Source organism: Chrysemys picta, chromosome 2, assembly GCF_011386835.1.
Source record: "Chrysemys picta bellii isolate R12L10 chromosome 2, ASM1138683v2, whole genome shotgun sequence".
Taxonomy (NCBI): Eukaryota; Metazoa; Chordata; order Testudines; family Emydidae; genus Chrysemys; species Chrysemys picta.
In genome coordinates, this window is record NC_088792.1 from 9125859 (window position 1) to 9151052 (window position 25194).

Here is a 25194-nt window from a genome sequence, read left to right on the forward strand (position 1 = left end):
TCGGTCACACCATGCCAGAAACAATATTGAAGTTGTAATTCCAAAAGAAACATACGCCACGCTTCAATTCATTCCTATAGTATGTCACAGTAGCTTTAGCAATTGCCTCAGCGATAGCCGGGAATATGTGGATTCCCCCAGGATAGATCACAGTCCCTCTACATTCCCAGTTGCACGAATAATTTTATTTTTGCCCAAACAAGCTACAAAAGTAATAACTGCGGCCCTGGATCCCGCAATTAGCTCTGTGCAAGGTGGACACTGCATTCACACAGAGCTCTGCTGATTAAAATGGGGACTCTGCCCGCTAAGTATTGGGAACTACAGTTCTATAAATTACTGAGGTACAGTATGTCCCCCATTACTGTAGTATCTGAGCCGCACAATCTTTAACATAAGAACATAAGAAAGGCCGTACTAGGTTAAACCAAAGGTCCATCTAGCCCAGTATCCTGTCTACCGACAGAGGCCAATGCCAGGTGCCCCAGAGGGAGTGAACCTAACAGGTAATGATCAAGTGATCTCTCTCCTGCCATCCATCTCCACCCTCTGACAAACAGAGGCTAGGGACACCCTTCCTTACCCATCCTGGCTAATAGCCATTAATGGACTTAACCTCCATGAATTTATCCAGTTCTCTTTTAAACGCTGTTATAGTCCTAGCCTTCACAACCTCCTCAGGCAAGCAGTTCCACAGGTTGACTGTGCACTGTGTGGAGAAGAACTTCCTTTTATTTGTTTTAAACCTGCTGCCTATTAATTTCATTTGGTGGCCCCTAGTTCTTATATTATGGGAACAAGTAAATAACTTTTCCCTATTCACTTTCTTCACATGACTCATGATTTTATATACCTCTATCATATCCCCCTGTAGCGAGGCGGTGGGATACCCCACAGCCCCGCTGAGGGCTGAACCTCCCCTAACACCAACGTGGGTGGAGCCACCGGGTCCGGCACCCGCCCCTCAGAGGTCACGGCGCCGACCTGGAAGTATAAAAGCCCGCCTGCAGAGCTCAGTGGAGAACAAGCCGGCGGAGAGAGCAGACGTCTGTGGCCGAGCTCCCGCTTGGGAGACAGCAGCAGGCTGCGACCGGCCTGCTGACTCACCAGGCCAGCCGAGCCTACCCCTCGCCCGGTACCCCAAGGAGGACTGGCCAAGCCTGCCCCTTTCCAGCTACCCCGAGGAGGGGCCGAGCCTGCCCCTTTCCAGCTACCCCGAGGAGGAGCCGAGCCTGCCCCTTTCCCGCTATCCCGAGGAGGAGCCGAACCTACCCTTCGCTACCTACCCGGAGGAGCCGATGCTGGTGGAGAGCACCGAGGACACTAGTACGGCCCAGGTACCCTACGAGGGGGAGTGTGGAAGTAGCCTGGGGCAGCCAACCCCAGTCTGGCTGCAGCACTGCCAGAACCGATGTCAGTGTGTTGCGGCCAGGATCCCCACTGACAGCAGCGAGTTTCCGTCGCTGCTAGGGCCCCGGGCTGGGATGCAGTGGAGCGGCGGGCCTGCGTCCCCCCTGCCACCCACTCCTTGGGTGGCAGACTCCCCCCCGTTTCCCCTGGCCTAGAAAGGCTGGGACCTCTTGCTCATTGACTCAGCCCCTGCTTAAGGGCCTGGATTCCCGAACTATTGGCTCAGCCCCTGCTTGAGGGCCTGAGCTCCAGACTGCGTGGTTGCTGCCCTGCCCTGATTGAGGGCCCAGGGCTTTTCCTGACCTATTGGCTCAGCCCCTGCTTAAGGGCCTGAGCCCCTAACCATGTGTTTGTTGTCCCACACTACCGCTGGACCAGTACTGACTGCGGACCAGAGCAAGGCGGCGGGATACCCCACAGCCCCGCTGAGGGCTGAACCTCGGCCAAGATGTGTACACCCCCCTTAGTTTCCTCTTTTCCAAACTGAAAAGTCCTAGCCTCTTTAATCTCTCCTTATGTGGGACCCGTTCCAAACCCCTAACCATTTTAGTTGCCCTTCTCTGAACCTTTTCTAGTGCCAGTATATCTTTTTTGAGATGAGGAGACCACATCTGTACGCAGTATTCAAGATGTGGGCGTACCATGGATTTATATAAGGGCAATAAGATATTCTCCATCTTATTCTCTATCCCCTTTTTAATGATTCCTAACATCCTGTTTGTTTTTTTGACTGCCACTTTAATGCATCTGTCTTAGCACTCCCTACATCACAGGGTTGTTATTACCCACCTTTTACAGGTGGGGGCCCGAGGTGCAGACAGGTTAAGTGACTCACCCAAGGTCACAACAAAGTCTGTAGCAGAGCAGGGAAGTGAATGCAGGCCTTATACGTCCCAGGCTGGTCCTGCTAAACCACTAGACCATCCTTCCTTTCTCAAGCATGGTAGCTAGAGATGTGCTTCTAGTATTCTGAAGAGTCCAGGGCTATGAGGTGAAATTCACCCCTCTGCGTCGGACCAGCACAAGGTCCATTCACCATGTATAGGCCTACTTGAATGGTTAATTGGGCATAAAGTGGTGCAGAGACGTTGAGGTGGCTTTCTGCACATGAGTGCTATGTGGAGAAAAGCATTAACTTTGGTTGTTGCATATTTTGGGGCACTTCTATGGCCTGGGTTAGGCAGGAGGTCAGACAAGATGATTACAATGGTCCCTTCTGGCCTTGGAAACTATGAATAAGCTCCAGCGAGGAGGAGGCAGATGTATGACCAGAAGTAGCTTCAGAACTTTCAGGCTACACTAATAGACTAATGTTGGAAGTCTTAAAATTGTTCTCCACGGGGCTGCCACCTCTTTGGATTTATGGAGAGTCTCATAACAGTTGGTGTTTTTCTTGAAGTACCTGCTCCGACAGTCGTGACTTTGTGAGAATCCCAACTTTACGGAGGTTTCTTTTTTTTTTTTAATCAAAAGTAAACTTCTAACCTTTATGGCTGCAGAGAAAAGCTTGAAACCATTACCTCTAAAATGGAAGAACGGGGCAGAACTAGAAAACCCAGGTTTGATTCCCTCCTCTGCCACAGAAGTCCTCTGTGACCTAGGGCAAGTCACTTAGTGTCTCTGGTCCCCACCTATAAAGTGGGGATTACAGCACTGCCCTACCTCACAGGGGTGTTGTGAGGATAAACACATTAAAGATTGTGAAGATCAGAGATCCAGTAATAGATATGACCGAAAGGCAAATAAAAAGAACCCAAGATGTATTTGCAAAATCTCATGATTTTTTTTAAGACAACCTCATAGTTTTCTGGCACCTGACTCATGATTTTTGAATGCTTGGGGTCGGCAATGCAGGCTCAATAATCTTGATTTCTCGCTGGAGCCATGCCCACCCATAACTCTGTTCTTGCCCTGATAGATCCAGCGTGTTATGTTCTGGATCACTAATACATTCTCCTGCAGACGCCTCTTTATTCTGCAAGGTCTCTTCCAACCCTAATCTTTTATGATTCTATGAAAGCCACCCATGTGCAGAGCATCAACACTCAGGGATTGATCCAACACCCACTGGAGTCAGTGGAAAGATGCTCATTGACTTCAACTGGGGCTTTGGATCAGGCCCGGGGAAGGTGAGGGAGCACACTAGCCATGCACGGTCCTAGTGTACTCCATGTAGCCACCTTTGGGTAGGGTGGTTATGGCCTTAATGCACCTATGAATTGTGCACTCAGCTGATCTATATTAAAACTTAATGTGCCCTACTTTTGCCTTCCCCTCCACCCACTTGTTTGTTTCTCCCATGGTCTTATAGGTCTCATCTCAGCAAAAGCATTAAGCACATGCCTAGCTTTAAGCACATGCTTAAATCCCACTGATTTCAACAGCTTCTGCTTATGTGCTTTGCTGAATCTGGGCCTTAGACTGTAAGTGCTTTGAGACAGGGACTTTCATTTAGTGGTTTGAGCATTGGCCTGCTAAACCCAGGGTTGTGAGTTCAATCCTTGAGGGGGCCACTTGGGGATCTGGGGCAAAATCAGTACTTGGTCCTGCTAGTGAAGGCAGGGGGCTGGACTCGATGACCTTTCAAGGTCCCTTCCAGTTCTAGGAGATAGGATATCTCCATTAATTATTAATTATTTACTTTATGCTTGTGTAAGCGCCTTGCACAACAGAGCCCAACGTGGTTTTAGCTTCTATAATAATCACCCTGAGTCAAATCCTTGCTCGCAATGCAAATCACCACAGGATGTAAGGCAAGGTTCCAGAGTCAAGCTAGAGTCCGAGCTAACAGGGGATGCCTCTTGGCCTCTGATTGTATCTGTGCTGTGCTGACGCGGTTACCAATGCTTTGAAAGAGCAGACGAGATGCAACATGCTGAGAAGATTCCCCTCCCCTGTGTCCCTGACAAGGACTTTGAAGCAACCCCTTTGGGTTGGGAGTGGTGAGTAGAACCGTACAACCTCACTGCTGTTGCAACCTGACACCACTCAAGATGCTTCCTGCTTCCTACCAAGTTCAAAACTCAGACCACCTGCCTCAAAGGGCTTGCTGAGGTTCATGAATGTGGGGCAGTCTAGGTCTGTTTCTAGATTTGCCCTGAAATTTGCAGTTTCATCGCACTTCCAATGGAAGCACATTTTCCAGCCAAAGTCACTTTGAACTTCTGGCTTCAGTCCCGCCCAAACCTCTGTGCGAAACTAGGAAGATAGGAACCCATGTCAAAACTCAGAATGTCCTCCGAAACCTATATCAAGAAAGACTGCCAGCTTTCACACACCTGTAGTGTTAAAGTTAGGTCTAGGTGGACCTCTAGCAAGATAGGATGGATTCACTAAAGCTGCCTAAAGAATTTAGAGGTTCACTTCCCAGTTAAATGGGAACTGGGTGTCCAAATCCCCTAAACAGCTTTGAGAAATCTCAGCCACTAGCGCTTCACCTTAGATTTAATTTTATAATGGATTAAGACAAGGCTCTTGGAAAATGGAAACAAAACAACTCTGCTGGCCTCTCTGGGTCGGGCGCCTCATTATTATGGTTCTTATTTTCTTTGCAAACTGACTTCACTCTCCGACTCATTCCCCTCCCCAACCCCGCACAAAATAATACAAACGCTCACGAAAAAGAACAGAGCGCCCCTCCACACAGGTACATAAACAACCTTTCCTGCCATTTCTTTGATGTTGCTCTCACTTTAAGAACAGCTGGGACTTCAAAGAATCTATCGAAGTCCGTGGGAGTTGCATTGTGAGGGTTACAGATAGATCGATTTATTTTTTTAAACTAGGACTCGGAGGAGAAACCTGCTATTGGTTTTAGCACCTATTTGAAACCCAGACCATGAAAGATACCCAGCTAGTAAAGGACACACTAAGCTGGAACAGGACTTTCCATGGAAAGCAGTCTGGCAGTCGCAATGGGCCAGCCTCTTTCTAAGAATTTGTCCATTCACCAGAAAGTTTGGGCAAAGTGAAAGCCTCACAAACATTTTTGTGAATTTGTTTGTGAGAAGGTTTGCACCAACCATCAGCCATCGCCCCACAATGACTATCGGCTGGATTTGAACCATGAACCTGCAGTTTGCATATCCGTCTTCAAACCTTTTCAATTTTCCTTATCCTGTTGATAAGAGATTCAGTGGTCTAATCAGAGGCAGTAACTAGATCCTGTGACACAGGACCGGTCAGGCTGGATGAAATCCATCCTTTTGCGTGATGAGCTGTGTAAGACCTCAAAACAGAGCTTAAATGGGACTCAAGTGAAGCATAAATTTTATGCTGGGCCATCTGCCTGAGGGGTCAACTTCATGGTCCATGCAGAGCGGATACTCAAAGCAGGGATCAAACCAGATAGCTTGTAAATAGCCCATACGATGAAATACATTTGAAGTGTTATTTATTTATATTTCACCACAAAGCCATTCAGGATCAGGGCCCTGTAGTGGAAGGTGCTTTAGAAGCACAGACAAAGACACAGTCCCCTCCCCAAAGAGCTTACAGTCTCAGAGACCAAAAACTACAGGTAAAAGATCGGAGAAAGAGGTACAAATTATAAGCAAAACAATTGAGGTGACAGCAGGCACATGAGCTGTTTGCACCATCCTGGCCTCTCCCTTTTTTTATTCATTTATTTTCATTATTATGGGGGCAGAGGATGGCAAGAATGTTGAGTCAGCTGATCAGAGAAGTGGGACAAAGGAATCATAGATTTTAAGGCAGAAGAGACCATTAGATCAGCTAGTCTGACCTCCCTGCATAACACAGATCATTGAATTCCAGCCAGTTACCCCTGTATTATGCCCAATAGCTGGTGTTTAGCTAAAGCATGTCTCCCAGAAAGGCATCCAGTCTTGGTTTGAAGACATCAATAGATGGAGAATCCACCCCTTCCCTTGGTAGTTTGTTCCAATGGTTAATCTCCCTCACTGTTAAAAATTTGCACTTTATTTGTAATCTGGATTAGTCTGGCTTGAATTTTAAAACATTTGTTCTTGTTATGCCTTTCTTGACTAGATTAAAGATCTCTTTAGAGCTTGGTAGTTTCTCCCGTGCACCGGAATCAAGTCACCTATTGATCTTCTTTTTGGTTAACTAAGCAGATTGAGCTCCTGTGACTGAACTTCCTTGAGGAAGGTCAGAGAGTCAACCTGTGGAACTCCTTGCCAGAGGATGTTGTGAAGACCAAGACCATAACAGGGTTCAAAAAGGAACTAGATAAGTTCATGGAGGATAGGTCCATCAATGGCTATTAGCCAGGATGGGCAGGGATGGTGTCCCTATCCTCTGTTTGCCAGATGCTAGCAATGGGCAACAGGGGATGGATCACTTGATGATTGCCTGATCTTTTCATTCCCCCTGAAGCACCTGGCATTGTCCACTGTCAGAAGACAGGATACTGGGCTAGGTGGACCTTTGGTCTGACGCAATATGGCCATTCTTATGAGTCAATTGAGGGGAAAGGACAAGAGGGAGGGAGGCCAGTAGGGTGACTGGGAGGAAGTTGGGGCAAACATGCTACAGCAAACAGGAGATAATGGCCAGCATTCAAATTGTAAACTGTCGTGTGCTGCTGACGCCGAGCCACCTGGGGGCTACAATGGGGAGGAGGGGCGACCTCTTCCTTGCATCCTGCTGGGTAAACCCCACTATTCCCATGGAAGGTTCTGCTAAGCTTCCCCTCTGTCACTGGGAGAGTGAGGGGAACGCCCTTGGTACGCAGAGCCCCCCCACTACCACCACCACGGCTAGAGTATGGTTTCAGAAGGGAGAGGACCCCAGCTGAGACTCTCTCTTGCCACTGCTCCCCATTACAAGCAGTTGGAGTTTTTCAAAATTCCAGTTTCCAACACTGTTTTTCACTGATATTTCTAAGTTCCACCCCAAAAAACATCTGATCAAAAGCTGACAGAACTCTTTTGGGAGCGGTAATTAACTGCCTGTCAAATGGTGAGCAAATCTGCAGAAATCCAGTGAATTTTTGCAGATAATTTGCAAACAGGACAGGGAAGGAAGAGGCCAAATTTCTCCAAGCAATGCTAGTCTATTGGGGAGCTCTACTGACCTGGCAGATTCTTCAGAGTATTTCCAGCCCTATAGATGACCTATAGACATGACATGTACATGAGCTTTATTGTTTAGGTCATGGTGCCATGCCAAGGCCTGCCAGCATCACTCAGGAAATGTAAAAGTTCAGTCTTCCAGGTGAGTTCCCCTAACAAGAGTTCAGCACCTTTCAACCTTTCTAAATCTCATGAAGGAACAAAACCCAGGGTCAGATCAGTGAATTCACTCCAAGACTTTCAGCAAGTCTCGAGGCTCCAGCAAACTTTCTAAGGCTGCCTCTTGTATTGGTAGGAAGAAACAGTAATGCCACCTGATTGGCTAGCCTGTTATGTTTTGCCTCTTAACAGTGCCAATGGCAGAATGGAAGTCTTCATCTAAAAGCCTTGTTTATGCAACCTTAATTCCATGGTAATCCCAGTATAATTAAGAGATAAAGTCAATGGGGTTTGCAATGTCATCGCAGGATAATGGTCTCCCAGTTAAAAAAATAAACAAAGCTAAATCAAGAAGAAGCCGTTCACGCCATCATGGTCAAGCCATGTCCCTTTTCAACCTATTCACTTCTCCAGGCATGCTCTCATCCAGCTATTTTAGTGTGGTCCAGTGTTTAGAGGGCTTGACTACTACTCAGAAAACCAGGGTTCTGTTTCTTGTTCCACTTCTGTCCTGATATGCAATCTTGAGTAAGTCCCTTCACCTTTCTGCGTGTTTCCCCTCGCACACATGATCTGTCTTGCCCAATTAAGAGACAGTTTCTTCCCCCACAAGCTTACCATGCATCGTGCAGTGACCTACACCGGGACATCTACGCCCTTATGTAATACAAACAATAAATCATAATTTCTATTAATAAAACATTAATAATACTAAATGTCACTTCTAACACATTGTCCAAGGATCTCAAAGCATTTACAAACGTTAATGTATTCACTCACTTCTACCAAAGCAAATGGTGTAGATGGAATTATGTTATCGGACGGATGCTGATACGGTGCAGTGCAAGTTAGAAATGAAAAGGACCCACTAGGCTCTTTTAGCTCCTCTCATGCTACAATTGCAGGATCATTCCCTACATCTTCCAACACTTCATCCAGACTAGTTTGACATCATGGGGTTTCTCCACCTGCCTTTGGAGACCACTCCACAAGGAGAGCGGGCAGATTCTAAATTTAAGTCAAGCTTGTACATTTCCAGGTTGGTCCAGAATAGAGCTCAGCAAAATTTCTCAGATAAAACTTCTCAGATAAATTTCTCAGATCAAACTTTCTTTGCTGAAAAATGCAGATTCAGCAACATCAAAACATTTTATGAATTTGTATCCATTTTGCTAAATTGTTCACTTCAGAAAAAAAATTACGGAAAAAAAATCAAATTTTCCAAATTGTAATTTGTTTTGAGATTTTTCTAAATGAAACATTTTATTTTTTGTCTAAAAACAGTGTTTAAAATGTTCCCTTAATTTTTAAAAAAATGTTTAAAAAAATTATCCAAATTGAAACACATTTCACTTTTGTCAAAATTAAATGTTTCATTTGACCCAAAATGTTTTTGTTTATTTATTTATTTGGTTGACTGGGTTTTGGAATTGCCAGAGAACTGAAAAATCTGCCATTCACCCAGCTCTAGTCCAGGATTATTCATTTCTTGCACCTTTCTCTGAATCATTTAGTACCAGCCAATGCTGGAGACAGAATATGGGACTAGACAAACCACTGATGTGATTCAACATAGCAGCCCCAGATCAATATATAACTTAGATCTTACCCAAAAATCACACTGATGCCAAACCTTTAGTATCTAAAATCTAAAGGTTTATTCATAACAAGAAAGAAAGATGAGAGTTCAAATTGGTTAAAGGAATCAAATACATACAGTAATTGCAAAGTTCTTGATTCAGGCTTGTAGCAGTGATGGAATAAACTGCTGTCTTAAGTCAAGTCTCTGGCTGCTTCCAAATCATTGGAAGGTCCTCAGTCCCTTGGTTAGAATGCTCCCATTAATATGAGTTCATGGTCCAGAGGCTGGAGCAGAAAAGAGGTTGGAGCAGGAAATAGGCAAAATGGAGGAGTTTCCAGGGCCTTTTATCTCTTCTGCCATGTGAAGGGAAACCCATTGTTCTTACTGTGGAAAAGTACAGTAACAAGATGGTGGTTGGAGTCGCATGGGCAAGTCACATGTCCATGCATTTCACCTAGTCATTGCAGGAAGCCATTACCTATACTTTGCAGGACAGTCCATTCAGTGTAGATGGCGTCTCCCATGGTCCATTGTCAGTTAAGTGTTTCTTGATGAGCCACTTAAGAACATAACATAAGAATGGCCTTACTGGGTCAGACCAAGGGTCCACCTAGCCCAGTATCCTGTCTTCCGACAGTGGGTAGTGCCAGATGCCCCAGAGGGAATGAACAGAACAGGTAATCATCAAATGATCCATCCCCTGTCGCCCATTCCCAGCTTCTGGCAAACAGAGGCTAGGGACACCATTCATGCCCATCCTGGCTAATAGCCATTGATGGACCTACCCTCCATGAATTTATCTAGTTATTTTTTGAACCCTGTTATGGTCTTGGCCTTCACAACATCCTCTGGCAAGAAGTTCCACAGGTTGACTGCGTATTGGGTGAAGAAATACTTCCTTTTATTTGTTTTAAACCTGCTACCTATTAATTTCATTTGGTGACCCCTAGTTTTTGTGTTATGAGAAGGAGTAAATAACACTTACTTCCTTACTTTTTCCACACCAGTCATGATTTTATAGACCTCTGTCATATCCCCCCGTAGTCATCTCTTTTCCAAGCTGAAAAGTCCCAGTCTTATTAATCTCTCCTCATACGGCAGCCCTTCCTTACCCCTCATCATTTTTGTTGCCCTTTTCTGAACTTCTTCCAATTCCAATATAGCTTTTTTGAGATGGAGCAACCACATCTGCACGTGAGACCCTGGTTGAAGTCCCAGCTTTGCCAATGTTTTTTTGTGTCACCTTGGGCAAGTTATTTAATCTCTCTAAGCCTGCCCCTTCTTATAGTCAGAGCTCAAAGGATGGTCCAGCTGTTAGCATGCTTGTGTGGGATTTACATAAGAATGGCCATACTGGGTCACACCAAAGTCCCTCTAGCCCAGTATCCTGTCTTCCGATAGTGGCCAATGCCAAGTGCCCCAGAGGGAATGAACAGAACAGGTAACCATCAAGTGATCCATCCCAGGGCCGGCTCCAGGCACCAGCCGAGCAAGCCCATGCTTGGGGTGGCATATTCTATGGGGCGGCATTCCGCCCAATCCTAGGGCGGCACGGCCACTTTTTTGTTTTGTTTTGGGTTTTTTTGCTCGCTGATCCGGCCGCCCTGTAGGGGGTAGCGACGCAGAGGAGGGGAGCGCCCTGCTGGGAGCAGGCTGCGCGCTCCATCTGCCCCAGCCGGTGCCAGGTCTGTAGCAAGCCCAGCAGGGCAGCCCGTGTCCTTCCCTCCCCGCCGACTGGAGCGGCGCAGAGCCCTCCTGGCAGGTGGCGCGGCGGTCGGGGCCACGTGGCGAGCGCCCTGCTGAAATCCTGGCCGCCCCCCTTTTCTCTCTTCCCCCCGCTACTCCCCTCCCCCCCCCCCCCCCCCCCCCCCCCGCTAGCCGGGGCACGTCTGCAGCGCAGGGAATCCCCCTGGCTCCAGCCGCCCCGCAGGTTTTTTTTTATTTTTCCTGCTTTGCTGCTCCGGCCGTGCTTGGGGCAGCAAAAAAGCCAGAGCCAGCCCTGTCCATCCCGTCACCCATTCCCAGCTTCTGGCAAACAGAAGCTAGGGACACCAATCCTGCCCATCCTGGCTAATAGCCATTGATGGACCGATCCTCCATGAACTTATCTAGTTCTTTATTGAACCCTGTTATAGTCTTGGCCTTCACAACATCCTCTGGCAAAGAGTTCCGCAGGCTTGACTGTGAGTTGTGTGAAGAAATGTTTCCTTTTGATTGTTTTAAACCTGCTGCCTATTAATTTCATTTGGTGACCCCTAGTTCTTCTGTTATGAGAAGTAGTAAACAACACTTCCTTATCTACTTTCTCTACACCAGTCATGATGTTATATACCTCAATCATATCTCCCCGTAGTCGTCTCTTTTCCAAGATGAAAAGTCCCAGTCTTATTAATCTCAGGTCCTCAAGGAAACCATTTTAAAGCACTTGAAGGAGAGGAAGGTGATCAGGAACAGAACCTTTTATTTGAAGAGATTGGTTTTAAAGAACCACTCATCTCTAAATCCAATGTTTTTGGTGGTGATATAAGAACTGGAATGCCTAAGGAAACTGCTTTTATAACTTCTTGTTAGCTAGTGTGGTAAAACAGAAGTTTACTTTTGTTGCTGGTTTGGTATATCCTATGGGGGATTAGCAACCAGTCTTGGGGTGTATCTGTCCTATTTCTCAGCAGTTTGTCCTGAATTTGGCATCCTCAGTTGTGACCCACTGAGGCACAGTTACAATAGACTAACACGGCTGCTACTCTGAAACAGGAAATTAGACATGAGAGTTTGGAATATGAGATGATGATTAAAAAGGCCAATGGCCTTTGAGGTTGTATAGATACAGGAAGTATGGAGCAGGGAATTTATTGTCGCCTGCTGCTAAGGTTGACTGAAAATTTTCCATTGATACTGGTTTTCGACGAAATTTTCAAGTATGACGTTTTTCTTGAAAAGTGACTGCGTTCCGTGGTAAATTTAATTCCGCCTCCCCCCCCCCCCCAAAAAAACAGAACACCTGAATGCCAAAAAATTTCAGTTTGGGAATGCTGCCATGGTGCTCATGGGTGTTGTAGTTCGGTTGGCTCATGCCTTATTCTCCAATATGGGCTGGACTCCCTGCCAACACTACATCTCCCATGAGGCACCTCTTCGCCTCTCCAAATGGGGAGACCCTGGTGCATCATTGGAGATGTAATCCAACCAGGGAGCCTGTTCTATGGAGAAGAATGGGAGCATGAGGCATATTACAACACCCATCGGGCACCATGGCAACATTTCCAAATAGAAATATTTTATTATTTGGCCATAATATTTTGGTATTTCCTCCAAAAATCAAAATTTTCTCTGGGAAAGAATTTGTTGGTCTGTGGGAGAAGAGAGCTGGGATGTTGGAAACCGAGCTGTAACCTGAAGCTGGAGGAATATAGTGGGAATACAGTGAAGCAGCAAGTCAGAAAATGGAGAAGGAAGAAGAGCAGTTGCGAAAGTAGAGAGTGTGGGCGAGGCAAGCAGTCAGCTGAGGTGTAGGAGGAAATATATCACAAACCATGGTTATGGACAACCTTACAAAACCTAGGTAGACAGACAGACAGACAGATAGCCGTGCCACTTCCAAGCAGCAGATGGAAATGAAGAATGAATAGCTGATCAATAGGTACGGAGGTGTGCACAAATCCAAAGCCCAAATGCCATAAAGCGCAGGGGGTTACCTACCATTGTATCCCATCTCTGATGAACCCTTACAATGAATGTAACTTATGCTTGGTGATTCCTGCCCGTCAACTTCACCAGGCTCCTCCTACTCCTTCCATTTTCATGCTGTGTAAAACCAGAAAGACTTATTCTGTTCTTGCAACCCCCGTCTCCTTTGCTTTCTTAGGGAGTGCAGCCAGCCAGCGAGGATCAGCTTTGAGGCAGAGCATCTCCTGATGACTACGGAGGAAGGAAGCCAGCTGGGATGAAATAAATCAAAACCCAACTTGTCACCACAAGCCTGAGCCAAATACAAGTGTCACCTGTTCTGAGGTATGGAAAAGTTCAAGGTAACTTTTTCTCCCCCTGTTCTAAAGCCCTTCATTTTTCATTTCCATGCCTGCCTCTCCCCTCTTTCATTCTGTCTAGGGCTGGAAACAGATGTGTCCCAGTGCTGTTCTCCCATGGCTGATGGCTCATTCTGATCAGGTTTTTATACTCTGCCCATCACTGTGGTATCTGACCAGAAGTAAGCAGTACCACACATCTGCCATAGCGTCACTGACCCAGGTGAGGCTTCAAAAGCAGCCCAACTTTGAAGTGCTGGTTAGGAAAGATAGAAAATGAGGCAAAAGACCACCTTGGCTTAACCATGAGATCTTGCACGATCTAAAAAATAAAAAGGAGACATATAAAAAATGGAAACTAGGACAGATTACAAAGGATGAATATAGGCAAACAACACAGGAATGCAGGGGCAAGATTAGAAAGGCAAAGGCACAAAATGAGCTCAAACTAGCTACGGGAATAAAAGGAAACAAGAAGACTTTTTATCAATACATTAGAAGCAAGAGGAAGACCAAAGACAGGGTAGGCCCACTGCTTAGTGAAGAGGGAGAAACAGTAACAGGAAACTTGGAAATGGCAGAGATGCTTAATGACTTCTTTGTTTCGGTCTTCACCGAAAAGTCTGAAGCAATGCCTAACATAGTGAATGCTAATGGGAAGGGGGTAGGTTTAGCGGATAAAATAAAAAAAGAACAAGTTAAAAATCACTTAGAAAAGTTAGATGCCTGCAAGTCACCCGGGCCTGATGAAATGCATCCTAGAATACTCAAGGAGCTAATAGAGGAGGTATCTGAGCCTCTAGCTATTATCTTTGGAAAGTCATGGAAGACGGGAGAGATTCCAGAAGACTGGAAAAGGGCAAATATAGTGCCCATCTATAAAAAGGGAAATAAAAACAACCCAGGTAACTACAGACCAGTTAGTTTAACTTCTGTGCCAGGGAAGATAATGGAGCAAGTAATTAAGGAAATCATCTGCAAACACTTGGAAGGTGGTAAGGTGATAGGGAACAGCCAGCATGGATTTGTGAAGAACAAATCATGTCAAACCAATCTGATAGCTTTCTTTGATAGAATAACGAGCCTTGTGGATAAGGGTGAAGCGGTGGATGTGGTATACCTAGACTTTAGTAAGGCATTTGATACGGTCTCGCATGATATTCTTATCGATAAACTAGGCAAATACAAATTAGATGGGGCTACTATAAGTTGGGTGCATAACTGGCTGGATAACCGTACTCAGAGAGTTGTTATTAATGGTTCCCAATCCTGCTGGAAAGGCGTAACGAGTGGGGTTCCGCAGGGGTCTGTTTTGGGACCGGCTCTGTTCAATATCTTCATCAACGACTTAGATATTGGCATAGAAAGTACGCTTATTAAGTTTGCGGATGATACCAAACTGGGAGGGATTGCAACTACTTTGGAGGACAGGGTCATAATTCAAAATGATCTGGACAAATTGGAGAAATGGTCTGAGTTAAACAGGATGAAGTTTAACAAAGACAAATGCAAAGTGCTCCACTTAGGAAGGAAAAATCAATTTCACACATACAGAATGGGAAAAGACTGTCTAGGAAGGAGTACGGCAGAAAGGGATCTAGGGGTTATAGTGGCCCACAAGCTAAATATGAGTCAACAGTGTGATGCTGTTGCAAAAAAAGCAAACATGATTCTGGGATGCATTAACAGGTGTGTTGTGAGCAAGACACAAGAAGTCATTCTTCCGCTCTACTCTGCTCTGGTTAGGCCTCAGCTGGAGTATTGTGTCCAGTTCTGGGCGCCGCATTTTAAAAAAGATGTGGAGAAATTGGAAAGGGTCCAAAGAAGAGCAACAAGAATGATTAAAGGTCTTGAGAACATGACCTATGAAGGAAGGCTGAAAGAACTGGGTTTGTTTAGTTTGGAGAAGAGAAGACTGAGAAGGGACATGATAGCAGTTTTCAGGTATCTAAAAGGGTGTCATGAGGAGGAGGGAGAGAACTTGTTCACCTTAGCCTCTAAGGATAGAACCAGAAACAATGGGTTTAAACTGCAGCAAGGGAGGTCTAGGTTGGACATTAGGAAAAAGTTCCTAACTGTCAGGGTGGTTAAACACTGGAACAAATTGCCTAGGGAGGTTGTGGAATCTCCGTCTCTGGAGATATTTAAGAGTAGGTTAGATAAATGTCTATCAGGGATGGTCTAGACAGTATTTGGTCCTGCCATGCGGGCAGGGGACTCGACTCGATGACCTCTCGAGGTCCCTTCCAGTCCTATAATCTATGATTCTATGATATGATCCAAACGGAGCCAGCTAAACATTTTGAGGGTAACCTGTCACGCCTGGTGAACCTGGCTTCTCTGAGGAGACTCTCTTCTGAATAGACCTCTGTCCACTCTACAAAGAGTGCTAAAAGTCTCATGAGCCGAGCATCTTCCTTCTGAGATTTCTATTGATCCATCCTGTGCCTTTCTCCTGTTTGTCTGTTTCTCTCTCCATCCTGTGTGTTCCACCCATCTATTTGCCTGGCTTTGGTACTTCTCAAACACTCTGCACTATAGTATCTAGATGCTAATTTCCAGTATTTCCTGCTTCTAGCTGGGCTTGGAAGAGAGGCGTTCCGAGGTGAACAACAAGAAAAAAAGACATTAAAAAAAAACAAAAAAGTCAGAACCTGCAATGAAACATGTTCCATACTCTGTTTTAAAAATGGACAAAATGGGTGGAGAAATAGGGGGGTGCCTCATTTTTGCCTTTTCACCCATCACTAGTTTCGGCTGCGAGCTATCCCACCTCCTATATACCAAGTCCATCCTCATTTCTAGCAACAATCCATGTGCTCGGGCCCAGCCCTGCCCCCTTTGAAACCCATGGGAATTTTCCCCATTGACTTCAGTGGAATTAGGATCGAGCCGTTAGGCCAGTTCCAGAACCCACACAAGTGAATGGAAAAACTCCCGTTGACTTCAGTGGGCTTTCGATCAGGCCCTCAAAGCACAACGGCACTCAGGGATGCATTAGAAAGAAGCGCTATTGGGGGGAAAAAAATAATTCTTTCCCTCCCAACCCCTGCCCTACCTTGTCCCAACCTAGGTGCCAAATATAAAAAGAGCATTCGTAATCTAATTAATCTAACTATTGCCTGTCACGGCTGGAAGGCAATTTGAAAGACTATCTGCCTGTGTTTTACTTAGTCTTGAAAGTTAATCTCCTCAAAGCAAAGGGGCTTCCCACTCCCCCAAGCCCCACAACCCTTTATCTTCATTTTTAACCAGTTGTTGGTGAATTTGCCTCAGTAACTAGACTTAAAAATGTGCAAGAGGGTTGTGTCCCTTCCTCCTCTCCCACCGTACAAAAGGAGATTTGTGAAAGGAGATGCTACTCAGCAGACATGTCTGTGTACACAGAAAGGCCTCAGAGAGAATGGCTGCTCTCTGGCCTCACTTTGTGATTAGCCAATTACCCATTATCTCCCCCACACACACACTTTTTTTTTTTTTAAGATTAAAAGATCACACACACATTCAGGGAGAAGAAAGAGGGCTCAGTCGGTGACACTGTCAATTATAACCAGGAGCCAGAGAGCAATAGGGGACACAAACTGTTATTGATTCAAACGACACTTGGAAAAGGTCACCTTGGGGTCTGGGCCTTCCCTCTTCCAGGCTGTAGCTCACCTGGGCCTATTACGCAGGAATTCCTGAGGCGCTCACTCTGGACCCACGGGCACTTTTCAGAACTAATAGACAAGGTGATGTGGGAGGAAGGTGGGGAGGGGGGACAGAAAATGAAGACGGGGGAAAGAAAAGTCATTGGCAGACTTCAAAGTAGAACAAAGGCCTATCCAGATGTGAATAATTGCTAGGTGAATGCGTTAATCACAGACAAAGAGCTGTACAACAAACTAGACCTGTTCACTTCACAGGGGCGAAAAGGGGAAAGGCAAAAAAAAAAAAGAGAGAGAGATAGAAGAGCAGAAACAAGCCTTTGATACAGTGGACAAGCCAGAGAAATATATTTTCTACGTTATTATGTGACTAATGACTCAATCTCTTTTATTAAGGGCCCACAAAGCCTATAATTGTGAATGAACTCCTATCTGGAGGGCAGCGACGGAGGCTTTTGTCTCCATTCGTGGCACACTCACAAACACGCTCACCCACACCACTCATTTCCACATCCCTGAAGCCAAGTTGAAGCTCTGGCTAATCTGTGGATCCATCTAACGAGGGGTTTTCTATTGCATCTATCACCATAAAATCTGTGCTCTTCAGTCCTCTCCCCGGCATGCTGGGAGTGTGTGATTTGGGTTTTGTTCTTGTGTTTTTGAGGTGCATGATATTTTACATGCCAATGAGTAACTTTAGCTGAAGATTGGCTTGTCTACATTTTTAGTCCCATACGTATGAGCCTTGGCACCAGCTATATTTTGTTTTTTTTTAAATTATTTTCTTCATAAACAAGGCCATGTCATTTAACAAACTACAGACAAAACAATCACACATGTAACCACCCAGCATCTGCAGCCAGAGATGACGATGTTTTGCTGACCCCCGTAGGTGGGTTTATCTATAGGGGGTACCGTACTGTGATTGTGGGAGTTGCAATATCATTACAGGGTACTGGCCAATAAATCTATTCTATATAGATTCTTATACGCCCTCACCACCATAATGTCTGAGCACTTTCTAGTAGGGCATTATGCGATGTGACTAAACATCTGTCCCATGTGGGTTATTCTCTCCTCCTCTCCCGAGGGAGAGAATAGTGGCTGAAGTGGAAGTGCTTGGTTTTGGTGGTGGTTTGGGCGTTTTCTTTTAAATGTGTGGCTCTGTTCTTTGTTTACATTAGAGAAGGCAGGTCAAATTGCATCTTGCACTTGGAGTGGCAGGAGGAGAGGTCCTTAGCTCCTGGAGGAGGTCATTCCACATTCTCATACCAGCCCCTAAGACAGTTCTGCTCCCACACAGACGAGCTGTCCCTCGTGGTAGAAAGTTTTATGGTGCCTGAGGAGAGGAGCTGTCGCCTGTGGTCTTCATCCTGGAGTTTTAGATGATCTTTTAGATATGCTGGTCCCAGTCCATCAAGTATCTTGAAGATAAGTAGGAAGACTCAATATCCCTTTCCACAGCTAAGCAGAAAGATCATTAGTAAGTAATAGTAATAATGCACGCTTCTATAGTACCTTTACTTCAAGCATCTCAAGGTACTTAATATACATATATTAAGCCTCGTAACTTCCCATATGAGATAGATACTATCATACCCATCTTACAGAAGAGTAACTGAGGCAGAGTTGCCCAAGGTCACAAAGCGAATCAGTTGCAGAGAACTAAACTCAGGTGTTAAGATGTCTACACTCCTGCTCTAATCACTAGGTAAAGCCATCTCTGCTGCAGATAAAAGTTTAATCATGGACTTGTTGCAAGCCCACACCACCGTGGGTTACCTAAGCAGACAAAGTGCTGGTCACCTTGTAGTATAGAAAGCTGCCACAGAAAACATGGAGAGCCAAGGGGTAGATCTGCAACAGGGTGAATGCAGGAATTAATGCTTTTGTATTGCTCCCTTTACTGAGTTACATACAAAGTTTTAAAAGGAAAGAGATTCAAAGTGCAGAACTGGCATCTTTCTTGCTTCTCATTTTAGAGAATTCAGAGCTGGGTTTTCTTACCTTGGGGTATGTTTGGGCAAGCTCTTTCAGGAGCCAGGAAAATCCATTGTGTATTGGACTCCATTTTGGGTCAGGTAGAGGGGTTTGTAAGTGAAAAAGAACTAGATAAGTTCCTGGAGGATAGGTCCATCAATGGCTATTAGCCAGGATGGGCGGGGGTGATGTCCTTAGCCTCTGTTTGCCAGAAGCTGGGAATGGGTGACAGGGGATGGATCACTTGATGATTCCCTGTTCTGTTCATTCCTTCTGGGACACCTGACATTGGCCACTGTCCAAAGACAGGATACTGGGCTACATGGACCTTTGGTCTGACCCAAGATGGCCGTTCTTATGCTCCTATTTATATCTTTTGGTAGCACCACTTGATGTTAGGAAGGAAATATGGCAAAGAAAGCATCACCGGAGAATGGAAAACTGCTAAATATTAATTGGTTTGTTTCACTCCGGTTTGTCTGCTTAGCTAGGATGGGTTGCCAACTCTGGCAATTTCATCACCAGTTCACCATATCTGGTGTTTTTCTTAAAGCCCCAGCTTCTGGAGTCGAGTGATTATCTGATAATCTCTACTTTCATATAACAAAATGCTAGCCCTCATGGTTGCAGAGAAAAGCTTTAAAAAATGATCACTCCATGCTCAAAAACCAAGTCAACAAAAAGAGCCCCAAATTAATTTTTTTTTTACATCTCATGATTTTTAAGTCAGTTTTGTGATTCTGGGCGGCCAGACTCATGAATTTTGAATGCCTGGGGTTGGCAATACTGGGTTGGTTGGTGTTGGACCCTTACTTCTTCCTAACCAGAAGAAATACATTGGTAATAGAGATAGAGAGAGCTGATTGGCTCACTCCACCAAGGGGTAGAGCCAAGGGACTCTGATGCTGGTCTCCTGTTCTGGAAGCTCACCTCTTCCCAGGGTTTCAGTTTAGGGATTTGTGTAGCAGGATACCCTCCAGCTTAATGGCCCAGAACTTTGGTTAGGTCACGAGCTCAGGCCAGTTGAAGAGTCTGTGCTTCTTAGATCTCCTACCAGCGAGGAAGAAGTGGCAGTTAAACTAAAGGGCAATGTTGGTGCAAGAACAAATGAAAATAAACTGGTCATGGGTCAACGTAGGCTGGCAATCAGAAGGTTTCTAACCATCAGAGGAGTGAGGTTCTGGATCAGCCTCCCACTAAGAGTATTGGGGGCAAAGAACCCAACTAGTTTTAAAATGGACTCAATGACTCAAGAGCTCCCTTCAGTCCTCTGTTCCTATAAGGTTTGGGGAATTTTTTGGGGGGGGGAGCGGGGTTGCCAGTTGGATTAAAGATGGATTTACCCAGAGGGTAAACATAGTGGCTGTTGGAGCTGTGTGAGTCGAAATGTATACGTTTTTAATGGGATCTCAACTTTAAAAATCCCCCCTTTCTGATGACTTTTGATTGCTTCCTGCTTTCCCTCTCTTTACTGCTCTCGAGTTGATGACCCGCCCTGCCCATGACCCAACTGTACTGGGCTATACCTCAACACCAAAGAGAGTTTCAAACTGAAGGGAGTTCAGCGAAAATAAAATAAAATGACGAAGGAGGCTGGAGAGCATCTTAAGTCATGCGGAAAGAGTCAAAGAGTTAAAATATGTGTAGCCCAGATCCATGCTGACTCAGGGGGACATAAAAGCCATCGCCATGTATTTGAAGAGTGTAAGCTTCAAGCAGAGAGAATAATAATGATTATAGGAATATTTGAAGATGATGCAAAGGGCAAAGCTCGGAACAACAGAATAAAATAAATTAGGCTGAAGCTCCGGAAGGACTTTCTGACACAGGATCGATTAGCCTGTGAAACAGTCTCCCAAGGGAAGATGTGGATGCCTCAGTATTAGAGACAGCTAAATTAGACTGGACAAAGTGCTAGAAAATGCACTATCTTGCCTTGGAAGGGAAATGGATTGGATGTTCTACTAGATCAGTGGTCCCCAACGCGGTGCCTGTGGGTGCCATGGCGCCCGCCAGGGCATCTCTGTGCACCCACGTACTGGCCGGCGGACGAGCAGCCGCCGAAATGCCGCCGACAAGCCGCGTCATCCAGAGGCGTCGCTGCTGAAATGCTGCCGATTTTCGGCGGCATTTTGGCAGCGACACCTCTGGATGGCGCTGCTTGTCGGCGGCATTTCGGCGGCGACGCCTATTGACGTCACCACTTCTCGGCGGCATTTCGGCGGATGCTCGTCCGCCGGCCACAGTCCGCGGTGGCTCGTCCTCTGGCGCCCGCCAGACGAAAAAGGTTGGGGACCACTATACTAGATCTTTTCCAACATTAATATCTCTAATTTTGTGAACATGGTGGGCAATGGGTTCCCCCGCACCCCCACTAAGGCTTTGTCTACACGAGCACTTTTATCGGTAAAACTTTTGTCGGTGAGGGGTGTGAAAAAAACACACCCCATACCGACATAAAGGTCACCAACAAAAGTGTCGGTGTGGACAGCACTATATCGGCTGGAGATGCTCTCCTGACGACATAGCTACCGCCGCTCATTGGGGGTGGTTTAATTATGCTGGCAGGAGAGCTCTCTCCTGCAGCATAGAGCTTCTATACAGGAGACCATAGTCTCATAGACTTTAAGGTCAGAAGGGACCATGATGATCATCTAGTCTGACCTCCTGCACAACGCAGGCCACAGAATCTCACCCACCCCCTCCTGTAACAAACCCCTAACCTATGTCTGAGTTACTGAAGTCCTCAAATCGTGGTTTAAAGACCTCAAGGTGCAGAGAATGTGCACCATACAATGTGCAGATGTGCGGTGTGTAGGGTAGACGTAGCCTTAACATCCACTCCAGCCAATATACATAATACCTAGCCCTTTTCATCTATGGCGCTAAAAGCACTTTGCAAAGGCAGGGTAATATCCCCATTGTTTCAGCTGGGGAAACAGAGACGTGCCCCTTCTCACCAAGCAAAGCGGTAGCACATCCAGCGATAGAACCCATGCTTTCCAAGCCCCCAGGTTATGCATTGAGCCAGGCTGTCTCTCACCCAGCAGCGACGGCACAGGAAAGATGCTGAGCAAATACCCTGTGTGCCACTGAGGCTCAGGATTGAATGCGTGAGAGGGCAGAGGCTTTGTCACAGTCAAGCAGGTAAAATGGTTCTCAGAAATGGGAAGTTAGAGAGAGCTGCTGGAGGAGGAGTGTCTACGTTCTACGGTCAGACTCTGAACATGGGAACTTAAATACACAGTGTGGTAGGAAACACAGGAGGCTAATAAGGAAACTAAGCACGCATGAGGCAAAGTGCTGTCATGAATCAGAAGGTGGTTAAGAGACAAGGAAAAAACCCTAGGAATATGATTTTATTTTCATCATGGCAAGCTGCTAGCCATGGGGGGCCACCACATTCTGTACTGGAGCCAGTGCAGTTTAATAAACGTATTCCCTTGGAAAGGGGGTGAGGAGCAAAACTTGTAGATGATACAGAACTATTTAGGTGACACCCGGCTGGAGAAGACCGTGAGAAACTTCAGAGGGACCTCACCAAGCTAGGGCAATATGACAGAAGATGAAATTCAGTGTTGACAAATGCAAAGTAATGAACGTAGGAAGGAGCCATTTGAATTACTCCTATGCCTTCCAGGGTTTCGGTCCTAAATTAGCGGTCACGGCTCAGATACGTGGAGATTGAACCAGGACCTGAAGAGCTAGACGTATGGGTGGCTGCAGCTTGAACCAGGACAGCGTAGCTGGCAGCTGTGACCATTCACATGTTCAGTGGCTTGGCAGAGAGGGGAATCTGTTGCATCCTTCCTCCGCTCAAAAGGAAACTCGTCCCAAACATCTGAGGCTCAAAGCAGACTGAATCCTGGATGACCCTCCCCCGACATGCTAACTAGTGGGTTATGCAGACATCCAAGGGGAGGAACTGCTTGCATTTGGTGTGTGCTCAGGTATAGGACCCCATACACAGCTGTGTAAACCTGAAGTCACTCACTACTGAATTACACCAGAGTCAAAGTGAGAGGGGAATGCACCCTGGTGATGCATGGGTCTGCAATCTAGCTCACCATATATATACTGTCCAATGTTTTAACATTGCGGGGGCGGGATCCAAAGGTACTTTTAAGCTGTGTTACTTTCCTTCCCAAGGTTTACAAGTTGTAACACGTGGACAGGGTCCCTTGAGGAACACACTCGCAGGTGTTACCCAAACAGTGCATCACAGAGGTAAAAAAAAGGGTGTTTTAACAAACACCTATGTGTAGTAGGGAGAGGGCAAGCGGAGGAAGGGAGTTCACATCCCCTGAGGAGCACTGGCTGTGCAGAGCATTAGCCTATGTGCAATGCTTCATAAAGAGGATGTGAGCTCGGCTACAAGAGGTAGAAGGCGCAAAATCCCATGAAACTGGACTGACTGCAGAAAACCCTAAAGCACCCGGCTGGCACAACGCCTGCAAAGCCCCATTCACCAAGCTGCTCTCGCTGAGCCAACAGCCAGGGCATTAAGAGGCTGAAGGGGTAGGACGGCCAGGTGTGGGGAGCAAAGGGATCTTTTATACAGAACTACGTCAACACACCTAGAGAATGTTAAATGGAAAGGAGGGATACAGAAAAACAGCAGAAAGGAAGGATGGCTCAATGGTTAGTGCGCTAGCCTGGGACCAGGGACACCTGCCTTCAAATGCCCATTCCACCATGAGCCTTGTGTGACCTTCCCTTAGCTCATCAAGGAACACACAGAGTCAGGCCTGTTCCTGTAACTGGCTTTCACTTGGGGAAAAGGTCCCATTGACTTCAATGGGGCCGTGCAGGTGGTTAAGGGTTTCAGGCCTGATTCCCTGGTCCAATTTTTTTTCTTTGCATCCTTTGGTGAAAGGGAAGAGCTCTTGGTTAGGGTGCAAGCTGGGGCGACTGGCATTCAATTCCCTGCTCTACCACAAACTCCCTGTGGGACTTTGGGCAAGTCACTTCGGGTATAACTGCGCTGCAATTAAAAACCCGCAACTGGCCCGGGTCAGCTGACTCTGGTTCATGCTAAGGGGCTGTTTAACTGCAGAGTAGACATATGAGCTGCCCTGCTCTCCCGTGAGGAGGGGAGTGTCCCAGAGCTCAGGCTCCAGCCCAAGCCCGAACGTCTACAGCACAATTAAACAGCCCCTGAGCCCAATCCCCGTGAACCTGTCAGCTGACCTGGGTCAGCTGCAGGTGCCTAATGGCAGTGTCGATGTAGCTTCTGTGTCGCTAGGCCTCAATTCCCCACCTGCACAATGGGGATAAATAGCTTCGACCTGGCTCACAGAGATGAGGCGAGGCTAAATGAAAGGCTGTGAAGTGCGCAGTGATGGGGACCAGAAAGTAAGGTAGACAGTAAGTCTGTGAACGAACGGTTCCTGAACTATGGGCCAAAATTCTCTGATCCGCAACGTCATTGCGACCCATGCGATACTTGGCATGCTGATTTCATACAGAATAATTTATACGGGGCTGGATCATGCCTTGAGGCAGAGCCAAGGCACACTCCCATCCTGGGGAGCTGTAGGAAGCATGATGCCCTTAGCTCAAGTGGCAATGTGATGTTCTGGTGTCCGGCTTTGTGGGACATCTGAACTGTCCTGTCTTTTCATTCCATCAATCAGAATGTTTAGGGTTTTTTTTAATAATTACAGGATGTGTATTGAAGATGCATTGTGGTACCTCTGTACCGGCTAAAGAATCAGTCCAGTGGAATGAGCGTTCAGTGGGATGAACAGTGTTCAGTGGGAAGCCAAAGGAACATAGACCCCAGCAAAGCGCTCTTTTGCTCGAAGTTAATGTTAATGACACTCACTCAGTTTTGCATGATAAACTCAGAGTAGGAAGAAGGAGCCATTTTTAACCGTGAAGGTAATTAACCATCAGAACAACTTACCCGCAAAAACATCACCATAAGTATGTCTTAGCTGCTTATTTGAAAACTACGTTTACCTTACCCATAGGTGTCTGCACGGACTGGGACTTTACTTTTAAATACTTCTAGAAGATGAACAGAAAAGAAATGCAAATGTAGCTACGTCGTTGTTTTTTCACACAAAATTGTTTGGAAAAACTGTAGAGGCGTTCAGTGATTTCTCAGAAACTTGCCCTCTGGGATGTCGGCAGTGAACCTGGAAGGAGTGAGATGACCTCGGAGAGAGAAGAGAATTTTTTTTTTTTAAGTGAGTGAACTTGTTTCTGTGCTGAACTTGTTTGGTGGCAGCATTTAGCACATACCCCGGACCCTCGCTAGAACACGGGATTTGCGATCCATGCGCGGTACCGCGTTAACGCGGGGACCACGTTAAAATGAATTGCAATTA

The 25194-nt window shown here is 46.1% G+C and overlaps 1 long non-coding RNA gene across 1 annotated transcript; it reads left to right on the forward strand.

Moving 5' to 3' along the window:
* Window positions 1-479: 479 nt before the first annotated feature.
* LOC135981238 (uncharacterized) lies at window positions 480-15011 on the forward strand. The gene is made up of 3 exons (XR_010598176.1): window positions 480-1337; window positions 13073-13218; window positions 13315-15011. It is a non-coding gene; the product is annotated as an uncharacterized LOC135981238 (long non-coding RNA).
* Window positions 15012-25194: the final 10183 nt, after the last annotated feature.